This window comes from Neopelma chrysocephalum, unplaced genomic scaffold (assembly GCF_003984885.1).
Source record: "Neopelma chrysocephalum unplaced genomic scaffold, ASM398488v2 Primary Assembly neopelma1_72, whole genome shotgun sequence".
NCBI classification, from domain to species: Eukaryota; Metazoa; Chordata; class Aves; order Passeriformes; family Pipridae; genus Neopelma; species Neopelma chrysocephalum.
This window is the reverse complement of record NW_020897732.1, coordinates 4233665-4259044: the sequence shown is the minus strand read 5'-3', so window position 1 is coordinate 4259044 and position 25380 is coordinate 4233665.

The window sequence follows — 25380 nt, the reverse complement described above, 5'->3', positions numbered from 1 at the left end:
TTACTGAAACAAGCTTAATTCAGTCAGGTTTTTTTTATTTTCCCTGGGTACCAGGAACTGATGTATTCCCTTTATAGTAGAACTGACAGTAAAATGCATCACTGGTAAGAAAAGTATCCCCTCTTCCTGTTTTATTTCTGTTTTTAAACCCCTGCTATATAATAGCCTTTGGTTTTATGCTTTGTTCAAATATCATATATGATTCATGTTTGGTGAGTCCATATATAAAAGGTGAAGCTTTACTGGGTAAGATTTTCTTATTTAATTCCTTTAAGTGACTTCATACTGGACTGACATTCTTACAATTTAAAAAGGTCTGTTTTTCCAATGTAAAACACCTGTACTAAAGGTCAAAACAATGCAACATTGATTTAGATCCTACACAGGGACCATTTGCACATAACTGGTTGCAGGAGTATGTATTAGATCTTCACTTTAGATGGAAATTTAAGATGTATGCAGATTAGTCCAAATAAGTGCTGGATGATCTATTACTTTGCCTTCCTGGCTACATATTGCCTTTGTGCCACTAGGCATGAGGGCACAGCAGTGCTACTGCAGCCATAACTCTGAATGGATGGATGGCCAAAGGAAGGGAACTCATACTCTCACATCAACAAAATTTGGTCTTGACTGAGTTATATTTACACATTTATAAAAGAATGCAAAACACACATCTGTTGAAGCATTTCACTAATAGCCGAAATATTTATTACATTTTTCTGAGTGTGATGACCCAGTATACATGTTAATTTGCTTAGCATCTGCTATGGTACTGGAGGAAGAAAACCCCACAGAACCACAGAAGTCAAAGAATAAAGATGTGGGCGGGAGGGGATCTCTGAATCACTCCATTCTCCTGCTTGAGGCAGGCCTAAATCACCAGTGCTAAATCAAGTCAACCATGGTTTCATCTACCATAAATCTTTAAAATGTCCTTGAATGGAGACTAAACAGCCCCGTGGACTGCCTTTTCTAGCATTGCTTCATCCTTCCAGTGAAAAAAAATTATCTCTTTCTTCAAGGTGCAGTTTGTGACTGCTGCCCTTTGCTACATTGTCTGTTAAAACTGAGAAGAGTTTGACCCTTTCATATTTGTAGCTACTCTTCAAGAAATTGTGGGAAATCTTGGGGTAAATAAAGAAAGTCCATGTTACCATACTTATTAATACATTTGAAAACTTATATATTAAAATATACCAGCCCAGGTGCAGGTTTCATTCATATGAGTCATTCAGCATTTCCTAGATGAGATTTGTCCCACAGAGGTGAGATGCACCCTTTAGGAAGACAGTCCTGCAATCCCCACCAAGAATCGGTGGACAGAAGACTTCAGCGTATCAGTATCATGTTCTGGATGTGCCTGACTCTCACCACTGCCGATGTTACTTCACTCAGCAGCTGGGAACAGCTGCCTGGAAATAGGTGGAATTTGCTGCTTTACAGGTTCTGGACTGTGTCCCCCATGCTGTGTGTTAGATTTTTTTTCTTTGTAGAAGAGAAGGGTGCAGCTTATCCTGCCAAAAGTGTTAAAATAACAAAGACTAACTTGAGCGTCTTCTTATCACATTAAGAAAAATAAAGAATTTTCCCTTCCTATTTCTTAATATTTTTTATGTTCCTTAAAACTTACTTATGGTTTTATTTCCTTCTAAAATGAGAATAAGATCATCAGAAACTAATTAGATCTGGTTCTAGTGTAAAACCACAGTGGAAACTTTTCTGAAATGTCAAAGCTGCCGTAGTTATTACTTGTCCTGGCCTCTGACAGAGCCAGAGTTGTTTCCAGGCTTTGTGTTATTTCTTTTCTTACCATTTCTTTTTTTGCTGTTTGTTTGTTTTCATTTGGTTTGGTTTGGTTTTTTTGGTTGGTTGGTTAGTTCGTGGTTGTTGTTGCCTGGTCGACACAACAATGGTAAAATATTAAAAAAACCCCAAACTATTGTGTATCCTGAAATCATGTATACCACTCTCACTTTTATTTTTTTTATTCCCCTAACACTGACTGTAGTTCTGACTGTAAGAGTCATGAGCTTTGGGTAAAAAAACCCAAATGATCACATCTGTCTTTTTATTTAACCACAAGATATATGAATAAATAGGTATGCGTCCAGACTATCACAATTAGATGTGATGCTACAGTAATATTTCTATGTCCTCTCCAGTTAGTTAACATTATTTTGTTAAGGGCTTGGGGTTTTTGGTTGGAAAATGTTGACTTGGAACAAAAGAAGTTTCTGGGAATTGACTAGTTTTGATACAGTTTTTATTTCTTTGAGATTTTATTGCCTTTTTCATATCTTTGATGAGATTTTGGTCAAAGTGGGAGTGGAAGGATGAGCAATGTCTTGTTATGTGCTAATAGAGAGGCATAAATTAAAGACCTCTCTGGTTCTCAGTTGGAACCTGAGCTATGCCTTTTGGCCCCATCAAAATCACCAGGCATTAGAGAGGAATGATGAGGTGTCTCTCACTATCTTCCTAGAATTCCTTCCCAGGCATTGAAGTGGGGATTGGAAGTTAGACTGAATCCTGAAGAAGGGTTCTAGCCACCTACCAATAGACTCCTAAAATCTCAGGACTTGGAAAGACCCCAAGAATTGATCTAGTTCTGTCTTTTCCCTTTACATGGTTAAACCATGTGAAGCCAGTCCTCACAGATGTTATTCTAATCTGTGCTTAAAAGCCTTCAGTGTAAAGAGTCCATACCTCTGGGGATTTCTGTTTAAAGCTTTAAAAATTTCTAAACTAGAGTAGATATCATAGTTTCTAATTTGGGTTTTTTTAGTTTTTACAGAAAATAAGAGCTAATATTCTACCAGGCTGAATGGGAAATTGAATTACAAATAACACTGGGCTGATTCTGATGATGCAGAAAACTCCACCTTCCCATAAACCAGCTATTCTACACAATGGATATACACTCTAATTCTATCTTAATGAACATAGCAACAGTTCACAAGTGTTGATGGCATTTTCTGTATAATTAACCTCTAATGTAGCAATTCACATCAAAGACAATAGTATATTGTTTCCTGTGCACGTCCTACATAAGGTTGTCTCCACGCATGGCATATGTTTTTCAAAGCTAACCACATGGTTGCTTGTTTACTATGATTCCTTCTAAAATCTTGCAAAAGATTTCTCATAAAACGTGAACAAATTAGCAAATAACTGGAAGGGATTCAGAGTGTAAACAAAAAATAAAGGAACAGAAAGGGCTGTAGATGTTTGTCTCATATTTTGAATTTGTATTAGATTTCAAGGGAAATAAAAGGAAGATGTAAATTCAAGTGAATTTCAGGGTCAGCAGTTTTAATGATTTTATTGTAAATCTTACAGTATTTAGTATTTGCTTTGAGCTCAAACCTTCTGAACACATGGGATTCTTGGGTTTTGTAATTAAAAAGCCAAAACAAAAAAAAAAAGCCACAACAAACCACAGCAAAAGTGTGTAGCATCAAATTGCCCTGCAAGATGAGAAAGTATGTACTTAAACTTTCCAGGACCATGAAAATCATCTGAATCTATGTTTTGCATGAAAAAATGTGGCAGTTTCTACCTCATATTTGTTCAGAGGGACTATGTAAAACAGTGTTGACACCAGCTGTAGATTTGTCCCCAGGCTTATAATAAGAAGGAATTTACAAGGTCTGCAAAAGCCAAAGAGTAAATTCACCTGAAGAGTGGTCTTTTTACCACTGTACCAATTGATATTAGCAATATGAGCAAATAAGGTCATAGACGGAGAGACTTCTGTCTGATTGGTTTTCTGGGATAAACAGGCTAATACGTGTTCTACAAACTCTTGCTGGTTTAGATAAACCAAAGGCTTTAAAACAAATGTTTTTAATTTTCTTTAAGAGAAATTAGTCTCGATATTGATGGCAAAATTTTAACCTTTATTAATTGATATTTCTCTCACTTTCCCTGTCTCCCCTAAGGACACTTAGTGTACTTTCTATAGGAACTTCCTGATCAGCAAGTACAATCCTTGTCGTCACACTCTCACATCATAAAATCACTTCTGTAAATATGTCAGATTTCCCTACCTACTTCTCCTGATTGAAGGTTGTTCCTGGGCTCGGATGAGGTGACAGTTTGAAACTTTTAGTTTTCAGACATTGTTGTTCCCTAGTCATTTGCTTCTGTGTGGTAGCTGTCTTTTATCTTCATTTTGTATTACTACTTATCCTGATAATATACATTTCTATCTGTACTACAGTGCTAGGACTGCCTGGGATTCTTGTATTTGATTCCTGTATTTGAAAAGTATGAGGTAGTTTTGATTATTATGATTTTTACTCAGTAAAAGGCAAATTCCCATGACTTCCGCAGAATCCTTGATTGCTAGGAACTTCTTACCTGATTGCCTCACTTATTCTATTTTAAATCTCTTTCTCTAACTGGCAAGAACACAGAAGAAGGAGATGGTTTGTGTAATCACACATTAATAGCAACTCAAGTTGTAGTTTTTTCGGGCTGTGTTGTTATGAAGAATTATTAAAGACCTTCAAGGTGAATGCCATCTTTTACCAAATTCAGGAAATTACTAGTATCTGTAGTTACTCAGGCTCGAAACAGAACCCAGAAGAAACATAAGTCTGCACGAACTTACTGTTTGGTAGCACAATGCGTTATATAGCTCTCAGTTAGGTTATCCACCCCCTTGGTTTTGTCTTTTGTCCAGATGAATTTTCACTTCTTCAAAACAAAATACAACCAGGATTTTCAGCTGTAAGTTTTTCTTTCTCTTTTATGCAAATAAGTTACAATGGAAAGAAAAAAAAGCTAATAAAGAATCAAGTCTTGTGATTACTTCCTATTTTATAACGCTGTCTGTGATATCTCTTTTTCTATCCTAACTCTGCTTTATTTACAGACCTGCTAGTTTGTCTTCCCTCCACTCGTGCTTGTCCTCCTCCTGGGAAACACCTCTGGTAGGTTTATTATCAGGTAAGTATTCAAAAACATCATCTTTTTGATAATCCTACTTAATATGTCATATTTTCATTCAAAAGGGAGTAAACAGGCATTTTTAGGGTTGCCATAGACAATGTAGAGCACAGCAAGGAGTCTGTGTCACCAGACAGGAAGTGAAATAGTATTTTTAAAAATATCTATTTCAGAATAAACTGAAACAGGGTTTTTTGCATAGAAAAATAGTAATTGTTTTTACTGTTGTTAGGACTTGAGGAGTATAAGAAGTACTAATATTTAAATTTCTCTCTTGTCTCCTGTATTGATTATTTAGGTATACTTTGTAAAATTATTCTTCTAGTCTGGCCTCATTTAACTGCTAAGGACAAAAAAATGCAGGCAAGAATCATTTTCTTCTCGGTTCTGTACACATGATTATTTATGGTAGTTGTAAGTGAGCAGGCTCAAAGAGTTACTATTTAGAAGATAAAGCATGCCAGCTTATTGTGTTAAGTACTCCAAACCTTTTGGAATCAATGACTAAAATAGTACTTCAACAAATGGATTTCACTTGGGGGCTGCGGTGGGACAGCAGCAACCACACACTCACTTCACTGGGCTCATCAGGCTGCAGTTATTTGGTCACTTCCAATATGAATGCATAGATAAAAGCAGGCATAGTCCAGTGAAAACTGAGTTATCTTTAAAATCACAGATCTGACTACGCACTATAAATCTTGTGTTCTGGGATTTAGTACTAGAAATTATCAGAAACATTCTGCCTCCTTCTTTTTTCATTCACAAACTTACACATAAGTAAATGATTGTTCATTAAAGTGCTGTGGCTGCTTTGTCTGGTTTTGTGTTTTGGGCCTTTTTTTTTTTAAGTATTCCAATTAGGATTTTCCTATAAGATGATCAAAAGTACAATCCTCAAGATTTCTACAGTGGTATAAAATTCTTCCCCCTCAAGATCTATTAGTAGATTTTTGTTCCAATAACATCTGAATGAATAGAATGCCTATCACACTCTACTCATTATTTTTGTCCTTGAAATTTTTGTTTATCTAATCAGAGGCCAGAAAAATATAGAAATGCAAATACAATTTTTTTAATAAAAATTTTTATTCTGATTATCGCATGAAGTAGGTAATGAAAAAAATAATAAATATACGAAAACTGTCCTCTTCCTCCAAAAACAATTATCACAATTTTTCAGATGTCTTTAGGACTCTGTGACCTGGGTGAACAACTGCGAATAACAAAAACTGAGTGATGAATAGCTGGAATGATTAGTTTGCAAACAAATCATCAGCTGAGTATCACTTGTCCAAACTATTCACCAAATATTTATAGAGTAAGAAAGTAGTACTGCTTCATGAACAATTTGATTAGATGTGACACGCAGTATGAGTCAAGGAGATGTGACAGAGATGGTGAGCCAGATTTAGTGTGATACCCAGAAACGGAGACGAGACGTGCTTTCTCTGCAACCCTTCAACCACTGATGTAGCAATCAAACCATGTATCCATAGGATGAAATCATCCAACTTTCATGGACACCAGTTTAGAAGAGCACAGTCTCTCATAACACAGTTCAAAAAACAGTGAGATTTTAGATCTGGCACCTTAAATTGAAAAATCTTTTATGATTTATTTTTCCATTATCAATCCCAAGTTATTCTGGCCCTGCTACCTTCTGGATTTATGCCTCTTATTTGCAATAGTATTTTGAAGTATATTTTCCTTTTACCCTCCTTCTGGAATTTTGGAAATACATCTCAATATAATATGACCTTCAACCTTAATGTTCCTTCAGACCATTAATGAAGATACTTTGAAAATGGAATATAATGCACAGCTCCAATATGTTAGTAGGAAACTTCCTGGAGGTTGCAATAATTTATATTGTTATTTTGATAGCAGTGCTTAAATGTTGTAAAAATACCTTTTAGTGATAATTTTAGAGCTAATCTGATTTGTTCAGATAGTAGCACTTGGTACCATTACATTTTTAGTAAAAAAAAAAAAACCAAGATGAAATTTCCGTATTTCATTGAAAAGCTCAATTTTTCATTGCAAAACTGAGAAAATATATTTTTGACTGGAACATAAACTATTTTGATTCCAACATTTTGCCACTGGGTTTTTTGGGAATACTAGCTTTGGTAGAAGAGATGGCAGTTATAGGGATTTCAGATTTTGCAATACATTTTGCAAAATAATTAACAGAAATATTAACATTTGGACACATGTGTTTACTTTATTTCTCCAGGTTCCTGCCAACATGGGGATTCTTACTTCAGTAGTTTAACAGTGGGACAAAAAATTGTGTTATAATCTACTCCCTTTTTCCCCACAATGTTTAAGTAAAGAGCAATTTTGCCTTCTCTTGCACATCACCTGCTTTATGATACAGAAATGGAGTTATGCAACTGCTGTGTAAGACTTCTGAGTAATTAATTGCTTTATGGAAGGCCACGTGTGCTCCACCCAGCTAAAATCCAAGTTTGTTCTCACACCTGGTGTAGACGGGTCGAATGTGCATTGAGACAAACTCATTTGGTGAGAACGGGCAAGAGACCATAAAGTTTATAGGGCTACATAAATATATACCAACTGCTCCTTAGAGTTTTCATCTTTAAAAGCTTCTGCTCCTTTGGGAGAATTCTGTGTTTAGCAGAGGTGAATTCAGAGACAGAGCTTTTACACCTACTACCCTTTGTCCTGTAAATTGTCTCCAGATTCACTGCTAGGATTGAGGCTGGGAAGTTGAATGCTTGCTGAACAAGAAGGATTTAGGCAGGAAATGTGAAAACATGGAATCATATCTTTCACAGACCAAAGTTCATACAGACCATTTTCACTTCTTGAACCATAGCCAATGCTACAGGAAATTATACAAATTTTGAGTAATCATTTCTGAAAGATTGGCAAACACAAAATGCATTATTTATTCTAATACATTTATTTTTGTCAGTTGTGACCAAAATTATTTCCAAGTGTATGTTTATATTTATTTACACACAAAGTTTTGACCTGTATAGCTTCCTTCTGTGATCAGTTTTCCAGTACGAGCTTGTAATCAGGATACATCTATAGCAAAATTCAAAGAAAATAAAGGGCCTTGAATTCTTGAACTCCCAAAATTCCTGAAGCAGTTTTTATGACAGAATGTTCTGTTTTTTTTAATTTAAGAAGAAATGCACATATAATTTGTGTTCAGACGGTGTACTTGTTTTGAATGGTTGAAGGATGGTATTTATAGAGGCTATTTTGAGCATTTAACTATTGTGAAATTCAGTTTACCAAAGCCTACAAACTTAAGTCCTCCCTGTTGCTAATGGAGAGAGATCAATATCTCCAGATGGTGACTCTGAAAAACTTTGGAAGATATTTAAGGTAGGATTATGTGGATATCTTCTACTGTGGCAAAGTTTTGTTTGTTTTTTAAATAGCATAAAGAATTCTGGTGCGTGAGTAGAATACAGGAAAAAACACCCAGTAATTTTTTGCATTTTTGCTATAATGTAAGAAAAAACAACCCTTTGCCATAGCAGGATATTTTTGTGGGCTGATGTGCACAAACTGCTTCGGAGACTTCAATCAAATATAGCCCCTAAGGTAAGAGAAGATGCTCACCCCACACAGACCATGTTCACAACATCAGCAAAGATCACATCTGAGTATCTCGGGTCCTTCAGCAGATCTGAGATTGAAAGAGGGATTTATGAAAATTGCCCAGTGAATTATAACAGATTTTCGTTACAGGAAGTATTCAATTCTGACAAGTTCTTCTTAGAATTAGTAACTTGAGCTTATTAACTTCCTCTTTTTGGTTTCACAGTTTACTCCATTGTGCCTGTTACCATAGATATGGAGTGTGGTTGTTTCCATGGGAACACGTGGTGTGCCATAAACAAACAAACTACAAGGAGATAACTTCAGTTCAGTGCCATTATTCTATGCTACTGCAAGCAAAATGTAAATATTAATTGAAAGACAAGGGGAACCACATTTAACATTTTTTATGGCATATTCAAGTTGTTATTTAAATATGCATTTTAATGAAAATCCAGCAAGTCAAAGTCATCAAGTCTTTGCAAAAGTATGAGATAATAATTTAAGAAGCCTAAAATCCCAGTTCTAACTCCTCTTTTACTCTGATCATATAACTTTGGCTCTGGGTCTCAGATTTCACCTGTATGAAAAAAGGATAAAAATATTTACTTTCTTTTGCAAGTCAGGTGAAATAGTTGTGGTTCAAGGAATTATTCAAATGAATTGCTGTTATTATTATTTAAGATAACACCACCACCATCAACAACAATTCGAATGACAAAACTGAACCCAGGATACGTTCCTTGTTACAGTGGATCTATTAATCGAAATAACAGTAGTCTTGCCTGAAACTGCACCTGGCTTAAATGTGTAAATTGCATATGACCCTGAGCTTCTGATAGTCATAAAATATAACTCTCAACATTTTAAATTGTTTAAAAAAATGTAATTTTAAAATATTAAAACATTGAAACTATAAAAAACAACTTTTTTTTTTAATGTCAGCTATGCAAAGCACAAACTGAATCTGATTCCTATCATAGTCCAGTTAATGGCATTTAAAATTGTTCATATCTTTGAATCTCAAATTAGAAGAAGCTATATTTAAGATGGCCCCAGTATTGGTGTCCAATTATATATGTACATATGGGCTTAGAAAGAGAAAGACAGGTTTGTTTTCTATGTTTGACTTGACAAAACATTATGAAAAATAAAGTGTCAACCTACAGGGCTATTGAGGCTGCATAAATATTACACATATGGGTAATATGAGAGAATTTACATTTAGAGAATGCAATAGATTGGAAACAGAAATAGAATCACAAGACCATTAAGTCTTTCAGTGCTAGTAAAAACATGAAGATTAACCCCCACCTGGGTAAATCAAGAAAGTGTGATTTTAGAATAAAGCTCCACTAAACGTTCATGAAGCCATCACCAGACTGTTCAGTGTGTGAAGAACTCATGTCAGCGTGGAAGTCCGATGCTGGGAACATCTGAGATCCCCTGTCAGCCAGAAGCAAAACCACCCTCCCCAGCAGCTGCTTTCTGTTCAAATCAGACAGGAACTGCTGAGCGAGGATGTTGGGGACTACCAGGGGATGTGTAAAATTTACATATGTGAGCCAGACTCAGCTGCTGAGAAAATGATGGATTTTTTCACTCAACCTCTATATGAACGGTCCAGTATGATTTTACTAATGCAGCATCAGAAAATTCTCTCTTATCACCACTGACAAAAGGCTGAAGACCTGATATTCTCTCTGATATTATTGAGAGCTGAGGGAAGGAAGGCTCAAGAACTTCTTTCCTCTCCATTTCCCAAAACATGATGGAGATATTGCTCAGACTACCTCTGTTGCTGGGAGAGGACATTAGGCACAAGCTGTCTCCCAAGCAGTCTTCAGAGATAGCTCTTCCAGTGAGCTCTACCCAAGGCACTTCACCTCTCCAGAGTGATTCCATTTCTAAAAGCGCAGGGACCTGCCTCCTCTCATATCTGCTCTGTGAGATACGGCAATTACTGTTCACCACAGTTAAACTGCTTAAGTGAGAGAAGGGTTTAGAAATATATGGCTACAGTTCATTAGAGGACAGTGCATTTTCACCCCGTTTCCTGAAGGTTGTGTTCTCACGTGAGTACAGTGACACATGACTCTGGGTGATACAGCCGGAACCCAAGTCAGCAATCCAGGAAATGTCACTTATAAAGATTGCTCTGTGAAAAACACACAAAGTAGAGTCTCTTATGTCACTCCTTTTTTTAGCTGACACAAATTAATAACTTTTGGATTTTTTTTCTGGTTTGATGTGTTTGTGGGGATAAAGATACTCAAAGAATCAGACCAGAACTGTGCCGTGCATGTTTCTTGTCTGGAGAAAGATACATTGGAGCAGGGCACATTGCATTATTCTTGCCTGGAGAAAGATAATCCTGGTAGCTACTACAGCCTGCTTAGCAATTACTGCAAACCTGAAGTGACGATAACTTACTCTGGTGTGTCCACACAAGTGTCCTAGAAGTCTTAATATCTGAGGTGGCTGGCTGCCTGCTTCGCTTCTCCTTTCTTTGTGCACTATAAGAAAGAAGAAGAGATGAACAGGACTGTAGATTGATTTAACCCATCTTCCACTTTCAATTCCTGCACTGCTATGACATTTCAAACTTCCTTTGTCACAGCTGAGCCACATATCCCAAAGCTGTTGTATCACAATAGCTGGTGGCTGATTTAAAATCATCCATATGCAATGTATTGCATTAGCCTAAGCTTTGCTAAATGATGAAGAACAAGATTTATGTGGTTTTTGTTGCTGGAAATTTCAGGCAAGTGAATGGTGTGAAGCTCAAGTGCTGAGAAAGCAGAAAGAAATCCTCAAAGGCCTCAAAGTATACTTTAAATCTCATGAGTTAGTGTGGGGATTCTTGGCTGACCTGAGTACTGGCCAATAAAGCAACCTTTAGGTCTTCTTTCTGTATTGCATTTCATAAGATAGCCTTGTAAAAAAATAGAAATGCTGAAAATGGACTTTCCTAATCACTGAAGTCAGGGAAAAAACCCCAACACTGTATGTATTTGTATTAAAAGCCTAAAAGAAGAAAGTACAAAGGTTTATCTTTCCTTGAAAGCTCTGCAAATGCACTAGATAAATGTGTCACTCATATCAGGGCTTGCTAACACCATGATGTGCTTTACATTACAATCCCATGAAGAGCAGCCCCCGATAATGAGATCAGCTCCCAGAAGACAGTACCAAAGTCACAGATGGCTGAAACAGGGGTCAGGTCTCAGCCCTCTCTTCTACCAGCTGCAAAAGGCAACTAGAAGACAATGTAGAGTTAAACCTCAGTGTCCCTGTCACATCTCACCCTTAAAACATTACACACTCAAGTAGTGTGTTTGGATACCTCCCTACCTCAACCTTCTCTTCTCCCTGACAGCTGGGCCCTCAACTTTCAAAACTGCAATAAAATATGGAATCGTCCGTTTCCACTGCCCAGGCTGCATCTGACACATAAAAAGTAGGTTTCAAAGGAAATGTGGGACTTTTACATGATCCCAGTGCTGTTTGCATGTTTACCAGCTGGAATACACAATGACTGAAGTAATAGATTAACACTAGGGACTTTTTAGAACAGGCACTGACATGATTTTGGTGCCGTGGACAATACCCAAAGCAGTGTTAGTTGCCCCTAAAATGGATTTTACTATTGTAGATTAGCCAGTAAGAGGAACCTCAGTCAAGAAGTTAGCTTTGAGATTGAAATGAAAAATTGAAGAAGTGGTAGTGCTGAATAAAAGATGATATTAGCCATAAGGCATTTTAAAGAGATAAGAATACAATGCTGGGATGTCAGGCTTTGGTGTATTCTGTGTCTCGGGATCTTCTACTTTTTTGGATAAAACACCTTTGCACAGCAGATGAAATCTGATGCAATCTTGTCATCTGACTGAATGTACTTGTTTTCCTCTGCTGCTGAGAACATGTGAATTGCCCCAGTCAGGATCTAGTTGTTCTAATCTGCATAGGGGGATCAAGGTTCCTTTGCTCAAGGATCCCGGATGTTTCTTGCATGACTCACACACTTCTAAGCAGCTAAAGCTAAAGACCTTCTAAAAGATAGAAACCGCCCCTCTCCAGAGAAAAGCTGACTAGGAAAATTTGAGTTGTCCAGGTTTTTAAAAAAATACATACACATGGGAGGAAATAGTTCAGTGCTTTCAGAGCTCTGGACTGAGAACTTATTCTTCAGCTTGGGCTGCTCTTTAGCACGAGAAAAAGCCTTGTCTTAAGAGGAGGACTAGAAAGAATTGGTGTACAGCTGTTTATATGCACTTGGGCTTAGTCATCGTTTGTACTGCAGTGTGTGGACTGATATCCAGCTCCTGTAGCTGAAGCACAATGGAGTTCTGACTTCCTTGGGTACTGTGTCAGACGGTGAGCAGGAGAGTAAACAGCAAATCAACATTAATTGAGGTCGCCTATACTTTGAGTAATTATACAGCAGTACCAATGACAGTGCAAAAACGCGTGGAAAGACAGCAGTAAAATGTCTCGAGGAAAGAGGATCTGTTCATCCAAACTAATGCTGTAACTACTAGACATTCCTTTCAAATAAGCTGTCCCTCTTGACTTTGGCAGACAAGAGCTTTTGGTTTCTCAGGAAAGAGCAATTCTCATCGGAGGAGCTCTGGCCCAAGCAGCAGCAGTGATGAGACAGCCTGACAAATCAGGCCCTTTAAGGTTACTGCCATTAAATCAGTCACTTGAAAATATCAGCTTGTAAGATGATCTTTTTAGTAGGCAAAGGCCTTTTAATTTTTATTAGAGCAATTAGTTCTTTTATAAGTCTCAAAATAAAATAAATCACTGTGGAAATACAGCATGAAATAACTCCCCTGTTTTCAGTCTAGCACAGGATTTTCAAGTAGGGTTTTTTTGTTTGTTTGTTTACTTGGAGGGGGTGGTGTCTTTTTCCTCTCTATTTACAGCAAGTTTCATATGTAAGCATGGGTTTGGAGGGACAGATCTCTGAAGACTGTGGCTGTGTTCAGGGGGGAAGCTCACCGAAAAGGGAATTCCTTTGCTTTTCTCAATCACATCTTCTTTCATCTGAATACACATACAGCCCCAATGCAGTCTCCCATGAAACAGCGAAATGACACATCCATATAAAAATATGAGATGTTAGAAAGGTATAATTATAACCCAGTCCCTTCACTCCGTTTCTTTTTCTCCTCCAAGACAAGTTCTACTTGGATAAATAGCATCTTTTTTCTTCGTTTGCATTTTTAATGTCTTGTTTACCTTTTCCAACCCATCAGGGTACAAAGCAGTTTTTAAATGCTTTCTCTATGTATTTTTAACCATTGCAGTATAAAATTATTTTATTTTGCTGTTATATTCGGGGCCTTTTTTTAATTTCTTCATTAACATATTAAAAATTGCATACTTTAATTAATGTACACAGTTACTTGTGCAGTGCTCCTTGTGTAAGTACAAAACATCAAGGTCATGCTACCGAATAAAAATTCTCTAATAGCTAAGACATCGATTTTAGTTTATTTAACTGCAGAAGTTTAAGATGTTATTTAACCACAACTCTTTGTTCTGTGTTTCTGTTTGACCTCAGTAAGTGGCTGCAATCCTCCATCCCAACCACTTCACAGCAAGTCCATATTTCACCTCAGTCTTCAGGTGGCTGTTAACTTAATAACCATACTTTTCCCCAAAACAGGTGAGATAAGGGCACAGTTTCCCCAAGTCTCCAGTGGGAATGGTGAGCTAACAAAAAGACAGTGAATGCTGCTGGGCTAAGGGACAATAAACCAGTGCAGTGAGGTACTTAAGTGCTCAGATGTCAGAAGTCATGATCTCTGATCTCACAAATCCTGATATGTGTTCTAAGCTCTCTACAAGTAAGATACTGAATGGGATTAATCAAATTCATAAACATAAGCGTGTGGGATGTGTTTCCAGATCCATGATATGATAATGTTGGCATCATGATACAATGGAATTATGTATATACTGTTAGAAGATCTCACTATTTAGGAGTTAAAATCCAGCAGTCAATCATCTCTATTTTAAGGGTTCTTTAAGAGCACATGAAACAACAAAACTGAAATATCAGCTAAAGATAAAGCATCATACTGCGAATATAGTAATAACATTTTTATTTAAATTTTTAAATAATAATTTAATTTTAATTTTAATTTAATTATTTAAATAATAATTTAATTTGCACCATTTGATGTATTTATGGATGTACACTCACAACAACTAATAATTGCATCACTGAGATATCAGTACGGGGTTCATTTTATTTAACTATCAAAGTCTAGAGTTCAGCTAGTCCTTAGCTTGTTTTATGATTGGTAGAGAGAAGTAGCCCTTGGAAAGCCTTAAGTGCATGTACTGTTATAACAAAGTAGAAGTTTGAAGTCTTCCTAGGCATTGCCAATGAAGTTATCTACATCTTGTCAAATGAGCCCTGCCCTTATTGAATAGACGTCTTCGTCTGTAGCTCTACCTTCATGAAAATAGATGATGTCTTTTAGTCTTTAGCAAATAAAATCTTAAATAGATTTTTGTTTATGCTGACATATACTGCAGGAAAATATTGACTATAACATTACTTTCCTGTTCTTTTGCCACATTTCAGCTCGAAACATCCCCTTTTTAGCTGATCGCTCGTCTTGCCTTATAGTACTTTGAAGTCTTTCATTTTGATAAGGAGCAAAAATCTTTTTTTTTTTGACATTTCTAAAACAGATGTTTTGAGAGAGAACTACAAGAGAGAACATGGCAACTGACTAATCAATTTCTGTGTGCCATGTTCCTATGTCCCTCAGTGAACAGTAACATTGTGGTTAAGCATATGATGGGTTAAAGAGGAAACTATTTTTCATTGTGATCAAGAGGATTTGATAATTCTTATCACATACTCGGAACCTGTTTCAAGAAGAGTGAATAAGGACTATTAGGAAATATGAACAAAGTTTTACAGCCCTTCTACTCCACTGATGTCACAATGTCACAGGACTTTTCATTTTTTTTTTTTGTATGCTGGTCACATGACCAACAGGAAATATTTGTCAATATTTGCTAATCAGCAGGAATATTACAGTTCTCTGTGCACTTCTCTATAGCTTTGGGGAAAAATTACTATTGCTCTCTTTTCTTCAAACTGTCTGCACAACACAGGACAAGAGATTTCACCTCTGGGTTCCTACAATAAGTCACTGGCTGGATTGCGTGGTTGAATTATGTGGATTTGAATTAACCATACAAATGATAATTGCAATTATAACTAAAAGAAATTATAGCTTATTAACCAGCTACTGTATTTTCTCAAAAAAAGCTGTGAGTTTTCTGCCATAGTAGAAGAGCCGTTTCCTGAACCACAATACTTTAAGAATTGGTGCTTCAGTGATTGGTGTCCCTGAGAGTTGCAGTATCTCCTATGCTCCAGACTGTTAAAAATTTGGGAACTGGGCTTTCAGAGTGGTGAATACTTTGGAGTCCATCCCTTAAAACCTCTTTGCCTATGCTTAACTTTGCCTACCTGTATGATAAAGGCTTACTAAACTCAATTAATCTAATTATTTACATAACTTCAATTATTTGCTTAAATGTTTATCTATTATGTTGATTCCCTTGCAAGAGTAAGTTCATTATGTTTCTCATTTTTAGTGATGTATAGCTTTTTTGAAGCTGCAGTGTTTGCATTTGGGTTTGTATCCCTATTTCAGCAAAAAAGAAGAGTCCTGCACCGGTTTTCCTTCTGATCAAGCACCTGTTTTCAGCAGAGTTCACTTGTGCTTTTGCTGTAACTCTAGAGCATGGCTTCTTGCTTCTAGTTACACACTGATATATATTAACTGCTTTGGTAAAACCTCTCAAGTCTAAGCATTATTAGGGTTATTTCATCTTACCACAGCCTTCACTTATTGGGCTGAAGCCCAATTCTAATGCCTTTTTAAGAAAGACTTAGGTTTCTGATAGGGCTGCCCCGAGCCTGCTTTCTAATTGGAGCTTAGTCCAGGTAGTGCAGTTTGCAAAATAACTTATGTGTTACAATTCTGTGCTTGTTTGGTAACTCAGTGAAAGAAGCTGTCCTTTGGTGGGAAAACATTGATCTATTCTACGATTCTATGATAATTTCATGAGCTACTCAATCAGCAATGTAAAGTGAGAAATCAGCCTCCAGGTCTATGTTGTGTCAGCTGCCTAATGCCATTGATTTATGAGTTCCTGATTCTCATTCTAGTGAGTATCAACTGCTCACATCAATATAATATGCTCACATATTTTGGAAGATGCAGTGATAAACAAAAATAATGTTTTAAAATGTTGGAAGAAGTTATTAGGTTAGTATGGGGGAATCCCATTTGTCTGACTGAGGTAAAGACGAGAGCATCTGTGGTATAAAGAGGTTAAATGTCTGAAGCTAAACTGTGTTTGTTCCTGTTATGATGTGTTTGATGTATTCTAGTAATCAGTGTTGTCTCATGTGTGAAAACAACATTGTGATGCAGATTGTTGCTGTCAGATGACTCTCAATTATAAAATAATCTTTAGAGACGGAGAAATGGAACCATGCAGTAAATGACACAATTTATTAATCAAATTTATCATCTTATTCTGCTTTTCCTGAAGCTGAGGAGTTACTTGTGAATTCACTGCACTCATTGCTCCTAATTATAATCACATGTGAAGAAGCTGGCTTCTGGACACCAGCTGATGCTACTCGTGTTTTACTGAATCATATAAGACACATGACCCTCCTCGTGCAAGCATCAAATCTGGGCATTTGTGTTCTTGTGACTGAATGCAATTAATCCAGTAATTTTTCTGAGTCAGTGGAATTTCAGTGACTTTGCATCTCTCAGAAACCTCAAGTGAATTAAAACAAGAATTTAATTTGATTGTATGGAAAAAAATCTTTCTCCTAATGTTAAAAGGGACTACAATTTCCATTAACTGTACTTGAACTCCTATTAATTCAAGGCAAAGCACTGAAATGGAATGACTCAGTGAGATTAACTGATGTATAGTAATTAGACATGATTTTTAAAAGAAAAAAAATCATCTATATCATCCAGGAAGTCAGCAAATTCTCAGGACATAACATTTCTTTTTCTGTTGTGAAGAAAATCAGTGATCATGTACTCAAACCAAGCGTTTTATAAACTGGTAATTTAGACAATGCTGTTACTCAAGTGAGAATTCTCTACTGCACCTGAGGCAAGAGAGTTTAGAATTTTCTTCTCTGCCTGACTTTATATAGAGAAATATGTTTTGGTATAGATCAAAGGACTTACTGACACAAGTAAGTAAACTTATCTATGTCTTTATTCACTTTTACTGAATAGCTACCAAAAATTATTTTTCCTTTCAACTTGTCTAGTTAACATAATCAAATTGTTCAGTCTTCCTACAATGGAGTAAATCTTTCTAAATGCCTTGTGATTTTTTTATTGGGATAAATCCATTCCCCACACACTCTAGAATAAGACTTCTTCCAGACTCATGGGATATGGCAGTCATTAGATATATGGGTCTAGCTGACCATAGCACATAAGCCAATAAATCCACAGAGTTCTGTAGACATTTTCATTTTATAATTTAGTAGAGGATTGTACATTTTATGGAGAGAATTTTTCCACTCCTTAATGAATTTTGCGTAAGATATTCACCAAGATTATAATCTAGCAACTGTAAGTAGAGGAAATACATTAATTTCACCAACATTATTCATGATCTATGGCAGTTCAAGGGATGTTGAATTTATCCCCCCCTTCCCTTTGTCTTTAGCTAAAAAGCTTTCAGCAAGTGGTAACAAAGCTAAAAGTTCAGTTTCTAGCATTGGGAAATGAACTTTTATGAAAAATCAAACCAAACCAAAACCCCAATATTTAATAAAATGTTTATGAAACTCCCCCTCCCAATTAAATATGCCTACCTCCTCTTTTGTAGATGTTTTTATTCTGTATAAATTAATATTTTGTAATGAACCTGTGATTGCCACTTATGGTTTGTCCTAACTTCCCTCCATCATGATTGCTATATTTTTGTGCCCAACACTCTGGAAAGTGATGGTGACAACAATTACCTAATGTCATTGAAACTAAAACTATTCGTTCTTGCAATTTGTGGAAGAGAGAAAAGGATGCTAATGGACAATTATTTTAGCTCATTTTTATTTCCTGCTATTATGTGTGAGTTATGGATACTGAAGTTTCACTGTATTGCATTTAAAAAACAGGTCGAATAGAACATAAAACCCATCCTAAATCTAACTTGTAAAAACCAATTAAAAATAATCCAATTTCATTCATTAGACAGAATGAGGCCTGAAACAACAAATACGTGTGTGCACTTGAACCTGACTGTCTGAATAGTCCCAGTGAATCCTAACAAAGGAGCTTAGGATTTGGGGTGCAAAATTACATGGAGCTCTAGTAATAAAGTTCTGACATTTTTGATTCTGTCAATTTAAGATTTTAAAATTCTCAGTCTTTTCCCTGCTTCTTTGCTAGAAATAGGACAGCCAAGTAATAAATCTATCGAAACCTCATCTCCTCAGTTCACACCTCAACACTGAATTTTATACTACAGTCCTGGACTGTGAATTTTGGTGATTCAAGTATGGTAAAATCTATTTTTCTACCCTTGGTAAAAGAACTTTGGCAACACAGTACAGACATTGGTACTTTTACTGCCATCATTAAATCAGATCCCTTAGTGAAATGTGCATTGCAGCCTAGAAAAAGCACAAGTTTTCATGGAAGTAGATGAGGGAAGGAATCTATTATAAATTGTGATATAGTTCCTGAGGACCCACCAGAGACAGATTTTTCTATGTTATTTCTAAGCATGAATTTCTCTTTTGCTTTTAAGGGGCATTTGCATTACAGGATGCTTTCACAAAATGATTTGGCACTTCAATTCATTATTTATCCTTCTAAAATGAAGCTGACCTAAAATCTCCATGTTGCAGTGTTGCTGTAGGAGTGTTAATATTAATGCTGTTTTTTTAACTCCCACACTGATGGGTTTAGGCAACAGTGTAAATTGTAAATTCTTAAAAACATTATGCTTTCTTTTATCTTTTAAATACTTGGTCACAGCAGTCACTTTAAACCGTACAGCACTAGATGCTTCTACCTGAGATTTCATTTTGGCTTGTCTACTGTTGTAGATATGACACCATAGCTAAATTTTAAAATCACTAAAAGGAATGGCTCCCATGTGGGAGTGAACTAGTATCTTCAGAGAGAGAGGGTAAAAGAAATGTAGACCCATTTCAAGTCCTCTGTTCTCAGCATATCTGAGAAGAGATTCTGAATTCTGCTTATTCCTTATGATGAACTGTTGGTTTCATGAAAGAAAGCTTCTGCTGAATGTCATGCACGCTCCTGCATTTCTGTGGATATCAGTAGAATTGAAGTGCAAGATTAAATTCTAGCAAATGATTTCTTACAGGAGCTGACTAAGGCCAATCAAAATAATGTCACCAGCTCCTTTTTGGATTAATTTTTCTGCTTATTTAGTGAGTTCAATGAACTCACTGAGTACTAGATTTGAATCAAAGGCAGCAACATCAGTTTCAGGTTGGTGATAAGGGGAAAGGATTTGGACTGTTCCTTCTAATATTATCAAACCATTCCATTATCTTAATTATACAAGAATTTCAGAGCTTGTCCTTGGTTCATGAGCTAAGGCTTACCTACCGAGTCCTAGGGAAAGTAATCCAACTTGAGCATTTTTAAATGCTTATTGATATCCTTACTAATCTATTTAAATATTTTTAAATGAATTTGTCCTTTCCTGACTACTCAATAGCATTGAATTAGTATGACTACAGGGAGAACGAAACAGTTACAGTTGTTCAAGGCATAGGTTCAGGGAAACTCTGCAAGAAATAATCTATCCCAAATAGACCAACAAATTCAGTTCTTACCCATATAAAAGGACTGTGTGTTACTTCTCCCATGCATGTAACTTTGTCTTTCCATTTTCTATACAATCTCACAATTTCTTTTTTATATAATTTTTCTTGTTTTGTGATCAGCTGTAAGAGACCAAGCTTAAACCTATCAATTAAGAACAAATTTAAACCATTTGGGCTTTGGATTTGGACCTGTGCTTTGGGACTGCGCTTCTCCTTCTTTCTCTCTTTCTTTCTTCATTACCAATTGTCTTCTGAGTGGAATGATGCTCTAGGACTCAGAGGCACACATAATTAGCAATGTAGTACGTTCTTCAGTGGATAATGTGGGACTTATTTATGTAATTCTTTCCCTGAAATGAAGTGATCTGGGTACTGTGAAGTCATGAGTGATGTAAACACTGTGATGGCATGAACAGCACAAAGGAATCAATGCTGATCACTCTGATTTTCTTTTAAAATCAGAATGGCAGTAATATAAGTAAACCCCTAAGCTGAGTGATCTACTGTTGTTTCAGATTCAGGTTCACACAGCCTTGCAGGCTGAAGGGAAGAAGTTTCCATAAATTTGGGGAATAAATAACTATTTGAGAACCATTACACTTTACAGTCTTTTGTTAGGTGAGTAAAACTACAGAGCATATTTCAATTTCTGCTGTAGATATTAATTCTTGCTGCCCTCTACCCATGTTTGTCTGTCAGAGAAAAGCAAAGATTTTATGTATAAGATATAAATATATGCAGTCTACAGTTTTCATTCCACATGACAATAGCCTTATGAAATATAATAACTTCTAGTTATCACATAATGTGGCTCAAGGTGCATGTAAAGCAGAGAATTATAGACATTATGAAGCATCCATATCCACAGGGTGCAAAGAAAAATTATATCCCATTTTCACATGGGGCTTAGATTTTAAATTCTTTCTTGAGATGAAGACATTAATATTTTGATAGTAAAAGGTCGTTTTTTGGTAGCATTCACAGATTGCCAGTAAAAGATAATGTTTCCCTAGTGGACAAGCTTTTTTACAATATGTCTTCCACATGCTAATGAAATCCCCAGAAAGCAATGGCTGGTTCTGTAGTTTGCTAGATAAAGAGAAAAGGAAAAAAAAAAGGACTTAAGAGAATACTTTGTGCTGAATAATCTATCTGATTTATTTCACTCCTCTTTCTGCTTCCAGAATATATAAAAATCTATTTAAATTTCAGATTTTTATGTATTTGTTTGTTATTCAGAAATGCTCAGTAAGCTACATTTTTGTACTCTTATTGAACTGCCACAACATGATACAATGGTGACCTAAGTAATACACTGTTGTTTTGTTTTCCTGATTGGATGACTTAAATACCACACCTAGGAAGAGAGAAATGCATCTCTGAAAATTTCTTAAACACATATTTGTATAAGAGTTATCACCAGTACCAGAACTACAATTAGCAGCTGCAGCACCTTAGGGTTCTTCTCCCTTTTCCTCTGAGAAATGCTTTTTAAAGTTCCCAGGAGATACAACTGTTTTTCATTAATATAGAGAACTTGGAATCTTCACCCAGTGGTGCTTTAATGAGAAATAATAGCAGAAATAACTGGGAATTTCTAATGACAGAATTTCACTCATTGGGAAATTCCATTTTGTTCTAATAGGAACTTCCCACAGTAACATAACAGTTTCTAAGAAATTAAGGACTTGGGAAAAGTTAGGGAAGAGTAAGGCAGAAAAGAGACTTGCCCATACTGAGAGAGCCTGGTGGTTGGGCTGTTCAGGTGAAATGGGGAAAGCACCTTAGGTTGAGTTTCAGCCTCATTAAGAACAAAGCTTTTGTCTCCTACTGGGAACCCCAAATAATGACTTAAGGTCACCATAAATTGGTAAGGTGTGTCTTTCCTGTTGAAGATATCCTGTTTTGCATATTCAACTAAATATTCAACATATGAATTTCTTGAAACTCCATAGTCTGTATCCTGGGGAAATAGCTAAAGTTTCAGACAGCTTTTAATTTCAAAAAGTGTCTTTCATTGTTATTATTGGAGCTGGAGTTCCAAAATTGCAGCATTTTGGATAAGCATCTTTGAATGTATTTGGAACATAGCATAGCAATTGCACTTTTGTCGAAAAATAAAGGGTAAATTCACATTCTTATCTTTACTCTGTATTGGCCTGCTTTTGGTTTGTTATCCATCTTAAGCATCATGTCAGACTAGAATCTCTTATTTAGTTAACTGTCCTAAGAGAAAGTAACTCACTCCCCACCAAGTAACTAAAAACAACAAGTGAAGGTGGAGGTAGTCTTCTGTTTGACAAGTATAACCCACATTCATTGTTCTTAGATGAACAGAGCCGGCTGCACTGAAGCCCAAAGTGTTGAAATAGGTCCAGTTTGGGTGGACACTGTTTTCTTTAAGGTACACTGTAAAATTATCAACTTGAAAAATATCAGCTGTTACCAGTTGACACCTGATCCCTGCAGGATCCCACTAGAAAAATGTCTACTAACAGTCAGTCTTTTATTAAAGATAAGACCATTTAGGTTTATATTTTAAGGTATGTATTACCTGTCACTCTAGACCTCTCTGGACTACAGGGAGTCACTCCCCACCCTGCCAAGCTAAAGTTTGAGTGTATGCTATATAAATTAAATCCATGCATTAAAAAAATTTTTTTGATCAGAGAGTTAAGAAAAAGTCAAAGAACTTGAAACAGCCAGCATATGCCAGGTATTCATTCATCATACTCTGTAAGAGACTACTCACTGTTCAGCTTCCATAGAATAATAATTTTCAATCATATTTGATTATGTACCTCACTAACCCACAACCAGATTTGCTATGAGTAATCACAGACAGGTACAGAGAAAGCAAATAACAATAATTGTTAATAATAATAACAGCAACAACTAAAGCGAGTTTTGGTAGCTGTAGATGAAAATACTTCATTAGAGTTCAATACTACAGTTATTTTACTTGAAGATAAAGCCAGGATGACTGTGGGGTAATACTGAACAAGAAGGGTACTATTATTTAGTATGTGGTGTTTTTCAGTGATTTACCATGTCAATATTTATAATGTCTATGTCTAATGTCTATTTACAATTACATTGAGCCACTCTAAAGCTTCCTTCTAATTCCTCAATGTAAAACGACAGGAATTCTTTAAAAGGAGATTCAGGTTATTTTAAATTGCTCTAAATTGAACCTCATACTGCTGTTTCTGTGTGAAATCATGACCTGTACAAGGCAACAGTAGTTCTGCTGTTAAGTTCTGTGTGTCCAGTATTTTGTCTTACGTTCTTGATAATATTGACTGCACTCAGCAAAGGCAGAGAGGCGAAAAAATTTCATAAGGAAAATTAGAGGTCTGTTCACAGACTCATCACTTTCTTACTTCCTTTTACCATTTCCCTGTCCTCGTGAGGCCACTCATTGCCCCAGCTTTTACATTAGCTCTCCAAAATCTCAGCAGTGACCTTGAAGTTTCAACCCCCCCCCACGCCAGGAAATCTTGTCTGTGCAATCTTTTTTTATTTGTTTGCTATTCCTAAATGATATCACTTAACTGTAAAACCAAACAAAACCCTCCTGCAACCACAGTTGTGAGAATTATGATCTTATAGGACAGTTTGGGTTGGAAAGTACCTTTAAAGATTACTCAGTCTAACCCTTCTGCTTATGGGCAGGGACATCTCTTACAAATGCTCTGCGTGATATGTAACACCCTAAAATGATGTTTCTCTCTGGTGCCCTATGTCACCTCTTTGACTAGAGAACAATTGACGCTAGAATACAATACTATTAAGCAGAAGGATTTGGAGGTTTATTCCGTAATGTTTTGCACCATGTGTATTCAGCTGTCTGTGTGATAAATGGGTGCAAAGTGCCATTGTTCTAACTTGGTAGCACAGTGGGGCCGCTAAGCAGAGCTATAAGTGACAGCAGCAGGGAGAGAGCCAAGGGTGGTTGCCTTGTGACCCACATAAACCAAGATAACATCAACAAAGATGACAATAGGAACAAAGCGAGGCAATCACTTTTTTTTTTTTTTAATCTGTTCCCCTAATGTAAAATATATCTTCAGGTAGAGACAACGGTCACCCAAAAAAACAGAGCTGCATGGGCTGAAGATTTAAGCTCCTTCATGCTTACTAAAATAAAAAACCTTACAAGATAGCGCCTCATGCACCAAAAGCTACTTTCTCTCTCTATTCTCCTCCTCTCCATCACTCAGCAGAGGATCTGGAACACTGCATTTTTGGTTCAGTAAATGGATTGTAAATTGAAAAAGAAATATTCTGCAAAGATACCGCTACTTCTGCTAATACTTCTTTCAGGTCGAGATGGTAGAACTCTGTAACACAAATGTAAATTTAATTTTAAATTTCAGATCAAACGGAAAACATTTTAAATTCCAGGATGAAATATGATTTTCAATTGTGAATTACTTAATGTTATCTGAATCCTCTTTTCTTTGTATTTCTTTCTTCTAAAATATCATTAAAGTTTAGTAAGAAAAAGCTTTCTCATGATTATGATAAAAATAATAACATGAAATAGAATGTCAACATTTCAACATTTCAACATAAATTTAAGCGTTTTAAAATCTTGAATATGAAATATTGTGTGTGTGTGCTTTAGTGTGTGTATTTTATTTTCTTTCCTCCTTCCCTTGACTGTAATAATACTGTCGTAACTTCTCTGATAATTCTTGGTCTCCTCCACACACATCCTCCTTTGAGAATTCTCACTCCTCAGAGAATCCAAACCCAAAGTTAAGCAGTTTTACTTAACAGCCCAGGGATTTAGGAATAGGAACAACTTTCGTTCTCCAGTCAAGAAGCTCTGAGACATCTGTTTAATTTTAAACAGTTAACCCTTGTGTCCCTACTGACTTCAGTGGGAATAGTGGCGATCTGAAAGGTAACATGAATAAGTGCTTTTGTTGGTT